This window comes from Neophocaena asiaeorientalis, unplaced genomic scaffold, assembly GCF_003031525.2.
Source record: "Neophocaena asiaeorientalis asiaeorientalis breed wild unplaced genomic scaffold, Neophocaena_asiaeorientalis_V1.1 scaffold504, whole genome shotgun sequence".
Taxonomy (NCBI): domain Eukaryota; kingdom Metazoa; phylum Chordata; class Mammalia; order Artiodactyla; family Phocoenidae; genus Neophocaena; species Neophocaena asiaeorientalis.
Window position 1 is genome coordinate 5,328,618 of NW_020174438.1, and position 9,345 is coordinate 5,337,962.

Here is a 9,345-nt window from a genome sequence, read left to right on the forward strand (position 1 = left end):
TGTAGCACTTGGGATTTATTTCATGGAAGTATTTGTATTTAAAAACACTTTCATTGAATAAAAATATTCTTTTGAAATTCTGTGCACATTTTCACCTCTAAGAACAAAGAAATTGTTTTTTAAACCTTTAATTTTTATAGTTGGCTTTTGAGAATCTTAAGGCATTTAAAAATTTTTTTTAAGGCATTTAAAATTTAAATTGTAGAGGTAAGTAAGTACAGGTAAACATTTATTTAAGTATCTGTATATATATAATTTCTCTATAAAGGAATTGATCTCAGAGAGAGCAGTGAGCAGTCCTGAAGAGAGATTTTAGTTCCCTGCCCAGGAATTGGACCTAGGTAGCCTGGATGAAAACCAGGAATGGTAGCCACCAGACCACCAGGGGCTAGAGGCTAGAAGCAAAGTGGCCCTAGCTCTTTCCCCTGTTTGAAAGGAAGAATGTCTTGTTCAAGGAGGCAAAAACTGTAAAAACAGGTACAAGGTTTATTATTAAAGACAGCACAATGTATGGGAGAGCACACAGAGAAGCAGTTTGTTTAAGACAGAAGTAAGGCAGAAATACCCAGAGAGAAAGGGTATGGGCATCCTCTAATGAGGAGGAGCACAGTAAGTCAGAAGCCAGGCAGAAATAGACGCCTGGAAAGGAGTGTGGGCTTCCTGAATGAGGAGCGCAATAAAGAGGTGATTTAAATCACATATAGGACAGCCCTTCCGGGTCTTTGTTTACATTTAGCCAATTATCTTGTTTCTTTTTTCAACTCTCAACCACTGCACCACCAGGGAAGCCCTGTCTTGATGTTTTAAGGTGGATCTTACTGCAGTTTCAATACTCTACTGATTATTGCTCTTTCTCTGTTTTCTTCCTTACCTGGGTGACTTTGGAGGATGTTGTTTAAGCTCTAGGCCTCATTTTTCTCATCTGGACTAAGTGAGCTCTAAGGTCCAGGTTCCTTACAGCTCAGACATGATAGGATTCTCTGAAATTAATGAGATACATTAATAGACCCTTCTAAGTAAAAAAATTAAGCAGCCTTTGCTTTGTCTAGCTTGTTTTTTTGTTGTTTTAAAAATTTATTTTTTGGCTGCGTTGGGTCTTCGTTGCTGTGTGAGGGCTTTCTCTAGTTGTGAGTGGGGGCTACTCTTCATTGCAGTGTGCGGGCTTCTCATTGCAGTGGCTTCTCTTGTGGAGCACGGGCTGTAGATGCGCAGGCTCAGTAGTTGTGGCTCGCGGGCTCTAGAGTGCAGGCTCAGTAGTTGTGGTGTACGGGCCCAGTTGCTCTGCGGCATGTGGAATCTTCCTGGACTAGGGCTCGAACCCATGTCACCTGCATTGGTGGGCAGATTCTTAACCACTGTGCCACCAGGGAAGTCCTGTCTAGCTTGTTTTATAGCTTATAGTGCCAGATGTAGATTTCACATACACTATCTCATTTAAATAAATTAACCATTTTATTTGCAATGAAAGACTTGAGAAAACAGAACAAGGGCTATTTCCATTTGGTTACTTTGCTAGTAATATGATGTAGGGTAAAATGGAAATTGTTTAGGGGGCTAAAAGGACTTTTCTGAAGAGTCTTTTCATCCTAGAAATACTTGGTATGGAAAACAGAAGTCATAATATCAAGTCTGATGACCACTTCGAGTTATCAGGGATGGTACTTTGAGAATAGAAGGTGGGGGAACTCACTAACTCCTATATTATATTTTGGGGGCCTGTCTGGGCTCCTTAATCTAAGGTTTACTATCATGTAACATCTGGAGCTGTGCCAAGTGGGTACTCTTGTCATGATGACTGAACTGTTAGATAAAGACTGCCAGGAAGGACTTCCCTGGTGGCGGTCCAGTGGTTAAGACTCCACGCTTCCACTGCAGGAGGTGCAGGTTCAATCCCTGGTTGGGAAATTAAGATCCTGCATGCTGTGCGGGCGTGCTCAAAAAAAAAAAAAGGAGTGATGGGGAGTAGAAATTGACCCAGTGTTAGCCACTGATAGTTCTGGAGTACCACTTGAAAGTCTAAGGGGACTTTTGAAAACCACTCTGGAATCGTAAAACTATGGAAGCTGAGAGATGGAATTACGCTGTTCAGGTCTGTGTATTTTAAATGGAAAACTAGTCACATTTTAGCATTGTCTTAACCCTGTAGAGTGAATCTATAAGAATCTTCATCCTGAAATTATAGTCTGGAAGATGGTCTTTTGTGCAACGTCACTACACTTCCTTAAGAAAATGGATTCTTTCCTGGAAAGCTAACAGGCCCAAGGTAGACATAGTGTGCTGAGTCAAGACCCCTACCTACTTTCAACTTTGAGATGGTTTCCTGGTGACTAGCTCAGCACTCTGGGGCTTGCTTTGGAATTCATGTTAGAACACCAGTCAAGGTTTGTGATGGATAATCTAATGTGTCAACTTGACTGGGCCATGAGATGCCCCAATAGCTGGTTAAACATTATTTCTGAGTGTCTTTGAGGGTGTTTCCAGAAGAGATTAGCATTTGAATTGGTGGTCTGAGTAAAGCAGATTGCCCTCCCGCATGTGGGTGGGCATCATCCAATCTGTTGAGGGCCTAAATGGAACAAAAAGGTAGAGGAAAGTTGAATTCACTCTCTGCCTGATGGTTGAACTGGAACATTGATCTGCCCATGGTAGTCCTGGTTCTCAGGCCTTCAGAGTTGGACTAGAATCAACATCATTGGCTCTTAGGCCTTCGAACTATACCACCGACTCTCCTGGGTCTCCAGCTTGCAGACAGTAGATTGTGGGATTTCTCAGTCTCTGTAATCACATGAGCTGATACCTTAATAAGAAATCTCTTTATATAAATATATATAATATATATCAACGTTTCCTATTGACTCTGTTACTCTGGAGAGCCCTAAGGTCATAGGCTACTATTAACTAGAGAAATATTGAAAGGAAATAGTGATATTGCAGAGGAAAATTGGAATTCCTGGTGAAGTCTGGAAATGATGAAGGGGTAGTGATTGATACAAAAAATTAGAATTATACGTCGTCATCAAGAATTATACGTGGTCTCAAAGGTGCAGATGCCCATGTCAGTGTAGTGGTAAGCATGAGTCCTTATATAAGGTATTTGGTAATGTGGATAATTGTCAGAATTTATAGTTTATGGCTACACAAAAAATAGGAAAAATAAAATAATCTCTACTTTTATGAAGACTTGGGAGATTTCTCATCAAGTCATGTGATAAGGGTGCTATCAAATACATTTTGGAACATCAGGTCTAGCTGGAGTCAAACATTATAGAAGCAATTTTTAGTGATGTTTAAGTGTAGAAACTAAGATTCCACCTAAGGCCTGAGAGACTCTTGAATCATCTTTCTTAGGTCTCAGATTTGGGTGGAGAAGCAGGATGACACACTGGTTATCTTTAGATAACAATTCTAGCCAGCCTTGTTGGGAAGAGAGGCATCAGTTCAAACGAGCTGGAACTGAGTTCAGAGGCCCAATGAGTAAAGTTCTGGGCAATGGAAAGAAATACATTCCTTACCTTTTGATCGAAGTGCTGCCTAAAGGAAGCCCTAGACATCAATTAGCTTCAGCTGTGAATGTGTGGAAAGGCTTGGTTACAAACGAAACAAGCCTAGCAGGTTTTGGAATATTTGGGAGAGGTTCTGAGAAAACAAAGGGCTGCTTGATTCGAGTGGAGGAGGAGAGTGGGTGGGGCTGAAACACTAACCCATTTGTTACTGTTGTAGAAGCTGGGCATTTGGGGAAGACTGCACTCATGTCCTGATTTTTAGTTATTAGTCAGGGTTCATTGATGGCAAACAACAAAACTCAACTCTGGCTTGAGCAAAAGGATATTCATTGGTACCTTTGGAGGCTAGGAACCAGAAGCACTGGAATGGCCTCATAACAGGATAGAGGTCGGGCTACTGCCAATGGAATGAATAAAGTACAACTGTCTGCATCTTGTAGGCATTTGCTCAGCATTCACATTCCAGGGGTTACCACTGGAATGGTAACCATTCCACTCAGCCACCAGACTAAAGAAATTGGAATGCTGATAGGAAGGGGAAATGAATTTAAGTTAACCAAAAAGCCACAAATGGAAAATGGGAAATGAGAGGAGCTGGAATGATTGATCCCTGTGAGCAGAAAGCTTGAAGGTCATATATACACATCCTCTCCCTTAACAGTGATAGAGACCCTGAAATGAGACACTGAAGTAGTCAGGAAGCCCATCTGATGATACACATTCTCAGGGCATGGGACAGAGACAAAAGAAACCCGATTCTGAGGGTGCAGAGAGTAGCAGAAGATCCTGTCTGGGAACTCGCCTAGTTTGGGGTTTTATGCTGTTTTATCCAATAAGAATGTGCTAAATGTCTAAAATTGAGAGCTCCCAGTTTTGCTCTTCTGTCAGTCTTCCTCCTAAAAATGGCTCCATTAAAAAAAAAAAAAAGGCTCCATTCATACATCTAGTTTTTTATGCCAAACACTTAGTAGCCATTCTTTATTCTTCACCCTGAATTCAATTCATCAGCACAACTTATTAATTATGCCTCCAGCACTTTAAAAAAATATAAATTTATTTATTTATGGTTGCATTGGGTCTTCATTGCTGCACATGGGCTTTCTCTGGTTGCGGTGAGCGGGGGCTACTCTTGGTTGTGGTGCACTGGTTCCTCATTGCAGTGGCTTCTCGTTGCAGAGCACGGGCTCTAGGCTTCAGTAGTTGTAGCTCGCAGGCTCAGTAGTTGTGGCTTGTGGGCCCTAGAGCGCAGGCTCAGTAGTTGTGGAGCCTGGGCTTAGTTGTTCTGTGGCATGTGGGTTCTTCCTGGACCAGGGCTCAAACCCGTGTCCCCTGCATCGGCAGGCGGACTCTCAACTACTGCGCCACCAGGGAAGCCCCAAAATGTCATTCTTAATGGAAAATTTTAGATGCAATCTCTTTAAGATTGGGAACCAAATAAAGATTCCCGCTGTGATTGCTACAGTTTGACATGATACTGAAGGTCTTGGCCAAATGCTGTAAAGAAAGACAAAGAAATATTAGGTGTAAACATTGGAGGGGAAAGATATAACTGTCATTATTTGAAATTGCTACAATCATCTACTTAAAACAGCAGAATTAACAAACAAATTGAAACTAAAACAAGGTGTTAGCCCGGTTGCTGGACATAAATAAATGACATACCGGTTAATAGGATCTACCATCTTAAAAGATAATCTTTTGGGGCTTCCCTGGTGGTGCAGTGGTTGAGTCCGCCCGCCGATGCAGGGGACACGGGTTCGTTCCCCGGTCTGGGAAGATCCCACATGCCGCGGGGCGGCTGGGTCTGTGAGCCCTGGCCGCTGAGCCTGCGCGTCTGGAGCCTGTGCTCCACAACGGGAGAGGCCACAACAGTGAGAGGCCCGCATACCGCAAAAAAAAAAGATAATCTTTTGGAATCTCAGCCTTAAACTACAAGGCAATCTCCATGAGGAATTTTTGTACAGCTGTTAAAGGACTAAGTGTTCTCGATGTAGTTAGATCTATTTGCTCTTAACTAATCATGAGCTCTTTGAGTACAGGACCTCTGCTGATGAGAGGGAAGGTTGATGCAGTCCCAACCAACTGGTATTACTTCAAGAATGGAGACATAAACTTCCAGTTACAAAATAAATGAGTCACGCACCCGGAGGAAATGTATAGCATGGGGAACACAGTCAACGAAAATGCATAGCCCTTTGTTCAAAAAGCAGAAAAAAAATTAGTGCCATTAAAAGTACTTAAATGTGGGACTTCCCTGGTGGCGCAGTGGTTAAGAATCCGCCTGTCAATGAGGATTCCCACGTGCCTAGAGCCCATGCTCCACAACAAGAGAAGCCACCCCAATGAGAAGCCCGTGCACTGCAACCAAGAGTAGCCACTGCTTGCTGCAACTAGAGAAAGCCTGAGCGCAGCAACAAAGACCCAGTGCAGCCAAAAAAAAAAAAAAAGTCCTTGAATGTAAACAATTTTCTTTGTTTCCAGGGTCTTCATGATTTGTCCTGGTGTTTGTGTTTACTGTTAGTCTAGGCAAAGAAAGATTAAAATTGTAAATTATTAGCTTGAATTTTATATTTATCTTTATATTGCGCAGTGGCAGTTTTAAATGCAAATATAAGAGCATTTAACTGAATGTACAATCACCGAAATTATACAGTTCTACTGTGACGCTCATACATGCATATTCACTTCACTCTTACACGAACATTGGAAATACTGCAGAAAGTAACTCAACCGTTTTTGTTTCACTTCATGATGAGCACTCATTCTACCAGCATTCTTCGACTTACTGATGAATGAAAAAGGCCTGAAAGGAAAAGGAACTATGGGTTGCCCTGTCTTTCCCCTTCCTTCTATGTCACCATTTTTAGCAAGTCATTGGCTACTACAAGGAAGTCACATAAATAAGAATGTGCTAGGGTTCCTCAGTCGTTTGCATTTCTCAGAGTGCCGATGCCTTCTTTCTGTGTTAGAAGCAAGTTCTAGTTTGAATAGAAAGCACACCCTGGTAGGGTAGTCAGCACCCCTACTTATGCAGTTGTAGACATAACATACTTGCCCTGTACTGGCTTTAAGTCTCGCTGAATTCCCAAGCATCACAGGTCCACTGGAATTCACCAGCCATGGAATATTGCAGACACTGTATGGGAATCAGGCAGCAAGGAACAGTGGACATGCATTTTCTCATACAACATCTGCTCATGGGACTGCTCCTTCATTCCATCAGACTTCACTTATAAAACACAAGTTCAAAGATAAAGTTACTAAGAATTTTAAGGGAATTCTCTGGTGGTCCAGTGGTTAGGGCTTAGTGCTCTTACTTCTGGGGCCCCGGTTGGATCCCTGTCAGGGAATTAAGGCAAGCCCCTCCAGGCAACCAAAAGAAAAAAAAATAATTAAAGCCGCAACAGCCCAGAATTAAACCAAGTTCTGAATACAGAGTCCTGTGCATAGGTAGAAAGCCCATGGAAGTCACCCTGGGTGTAATAGAAGGAGGTAAGAATCAATGTTGACTCCAACTATTATTATATATCCAGTATAGACATTTGTAAACAGATGAGTGAGGAATGAGGATGGAAAGTGAGGGAGAAGAAGGAGCAGAGGGACTAAAAGAAGCCATGGTGGGGGGGGCGGGAGGAGAGAGAGAGAACAACTTATGTTGACTTGACTTTCTAGTTCTGTGAGACCCAGTTTTACTTCCTGTGTCTTGCTGTTGACCATCACCATGTTGGGCAATGCAGAGAACATGCAGCCCCACTGGTAGTTCATACTGTGATTTGGGGTGAACTAGAAAAAGATGCCTCTTTCTTAAGATACTTTACTGCCATCTGTTGGAAAACTGTCGTAATAACTATGTGAATGAATAGTGACCACAATGAATGGTCTCTCTGGGGCAATGCTCTGTCTGTATAGTGAATGGCAAGCCCTGCCTGTTATCCTCAGGGTCCCCAGGAGTCAGAGGCACAAATGGGGATAACTTACAACCTGAGCTTAGCAAACTTAGTGGGCGGCAGACGGGAGTTGAGGCAGCAGGCCAAGGGGTGGCCCAGGCACACCTCCGAATCATAGCCTCAGAGGCGTTCAGTTGAGAATCAAAACCAGTAGTTCCTCACTTTTAATATTTATTTATTACTTATTTATTTTATAATTTATTTTTGGCTGCATCGGGTCTTAGTTGCGGCACGTGGGATCTTCGTTGAGGCACTTGAGATCTTCTGTTATAGCATGAGGGCTTTTCCCTAGTTGTGGTGTGTGGGTGTGGGTTTTTTCTCCTCTAGTTGTAGCACACAGGCTCTCTAGTTGAGACGTGTGAGCTCCGTATTTGTGGCGCGCGGCGTAGTTGCCCTTTGGCATGTGGGATCTTAGTTCCCTGACCAGGGATGGAACCTGGGTCCCCTGCATTGTAAGGCGGATTCTTTACCACAGGACCACCAGGGAAGTCCCCCAGGGATGTCTTTCTAATTATAGGGTCCCTGAGGTGGGAAAGCAGTAAAAGAACTCTCAATGATGCAGCTATTGGAAACTGTACTCAGGGCCAACGCCTTCTCTGTAGAACTGGGTAAGCGGAAGACTTGAGAGAATGAGGGACCTACCAAGGTCACATCATCTGAGTGCATTGCAGAGTTAGGATTTTAACTCAGGTTTCCTGGCTCCTGAGCCAGGCTCCTTTACAGTCCCTAGGAGTGGCATCTGCTTCTTTCTTCCTTCTCCTCCTTGTCTTGAAATTTCATGAACTTTTATTCAGACTCAGAAAAAACCCAAACCATTTCACATATATTGTGAGTATACTGCATTTAATAACAATCATTAATAATTCTTTTGCAAGCTCTACAGTTACCAGCAACCCAGTAATATCTCTTCCTTGCCCACAGAGTACATTAAACTGTACTCTTTTTTTTTTTTTTTTAAACTGTACTCTTAAAAGAACTTCTTGGGAATTCCCTGGTGGTCCAGTGGTTAGGACTTGGCACTTCCACTGCCAGGGCCTGGGTTCAATCCCTGGTTGGGGAACTGATACCCCGCAAACCGCAAGGCGCAGCTAAAAAAGAAAAAAAAAAAGAACATTAAAAAAAAAGAGAACATCTCCCTATGTATGAATAAAGACAAGGTGTTCCCCAAATATAAACTAGGACATAATGCTCTGAACTTTTTTAGAAATTCAGTTTATTTTGATTATAGTTAATTCTTGATGTGTTAAAAGTCTTGTGCTGTTTTAATTCTGTCAATTCATTACTATAAATTTAATCATTTCAGTAATTAAATATTCTTAATTTTTCTATAAGTAATTATTCTTACTTTTTTTGCCTATCATACTAAAGGCAAATTGATATAACCTAGAAAACTGATAGTGTGACACTGTTTATGTTTATAGTCAGCTAAAAAAATACTAACATTCAATTGTCAATTGTACAGACTTTTCCATATTTTTTATTAAGGTATCATTTACAGAAGAATTCACTCTTTTTTTAAAAACTAAAGTTATTTATTTATTTATTTTTGGCTGTGTTGGGTCTTCACTGCTGCGCGAATACTTTCTCTAGTTGCAGTGAGCAGGGGCTACTCTTCGTTGCGATGCGCGGACTTCTCATTGCGGTGGCTTCTCTTGTTGTAGAGAACGGGCTCTAGGCACATGGGTTTCAGTAGCTGTGGCATTTGGGCTCAGTAGTTGTAGCTCACGGGCTCTAGAGCGCAGGTTCTGCAGCTGCGGCGTGTGGGTTTAATTGCTCCACAGCATGTGGGATCTTCCTAGCCCATGGCTCGAACCCATGTCCCCTGCATTGGCAGGCGGATTCTTAACCATTGCGCCACCAGGGAAGTCCTAGGAGTCACTCTTCCTAGTGTACAA

General features: G+C 42.3%; 1 non-coding gene across 1 annotated transcript; it reads left to right on the forward strand.

The window, feature by feature from the left end:
• Window positions 1–8,438: 8,438 nt before the first annotated feature.
• Window positions 8,439–8,510, forward strand: TRNAG-UCC (transfer RNA glycine (anticodon UCC)). Its single transcript has one exon. It is a non-coding gene; the product is annotated as a tRNA-Gly (tRNA).
• The last annotated feature ends 835 nt before the right edge of the window (window positions 8,511–9,345 follow it).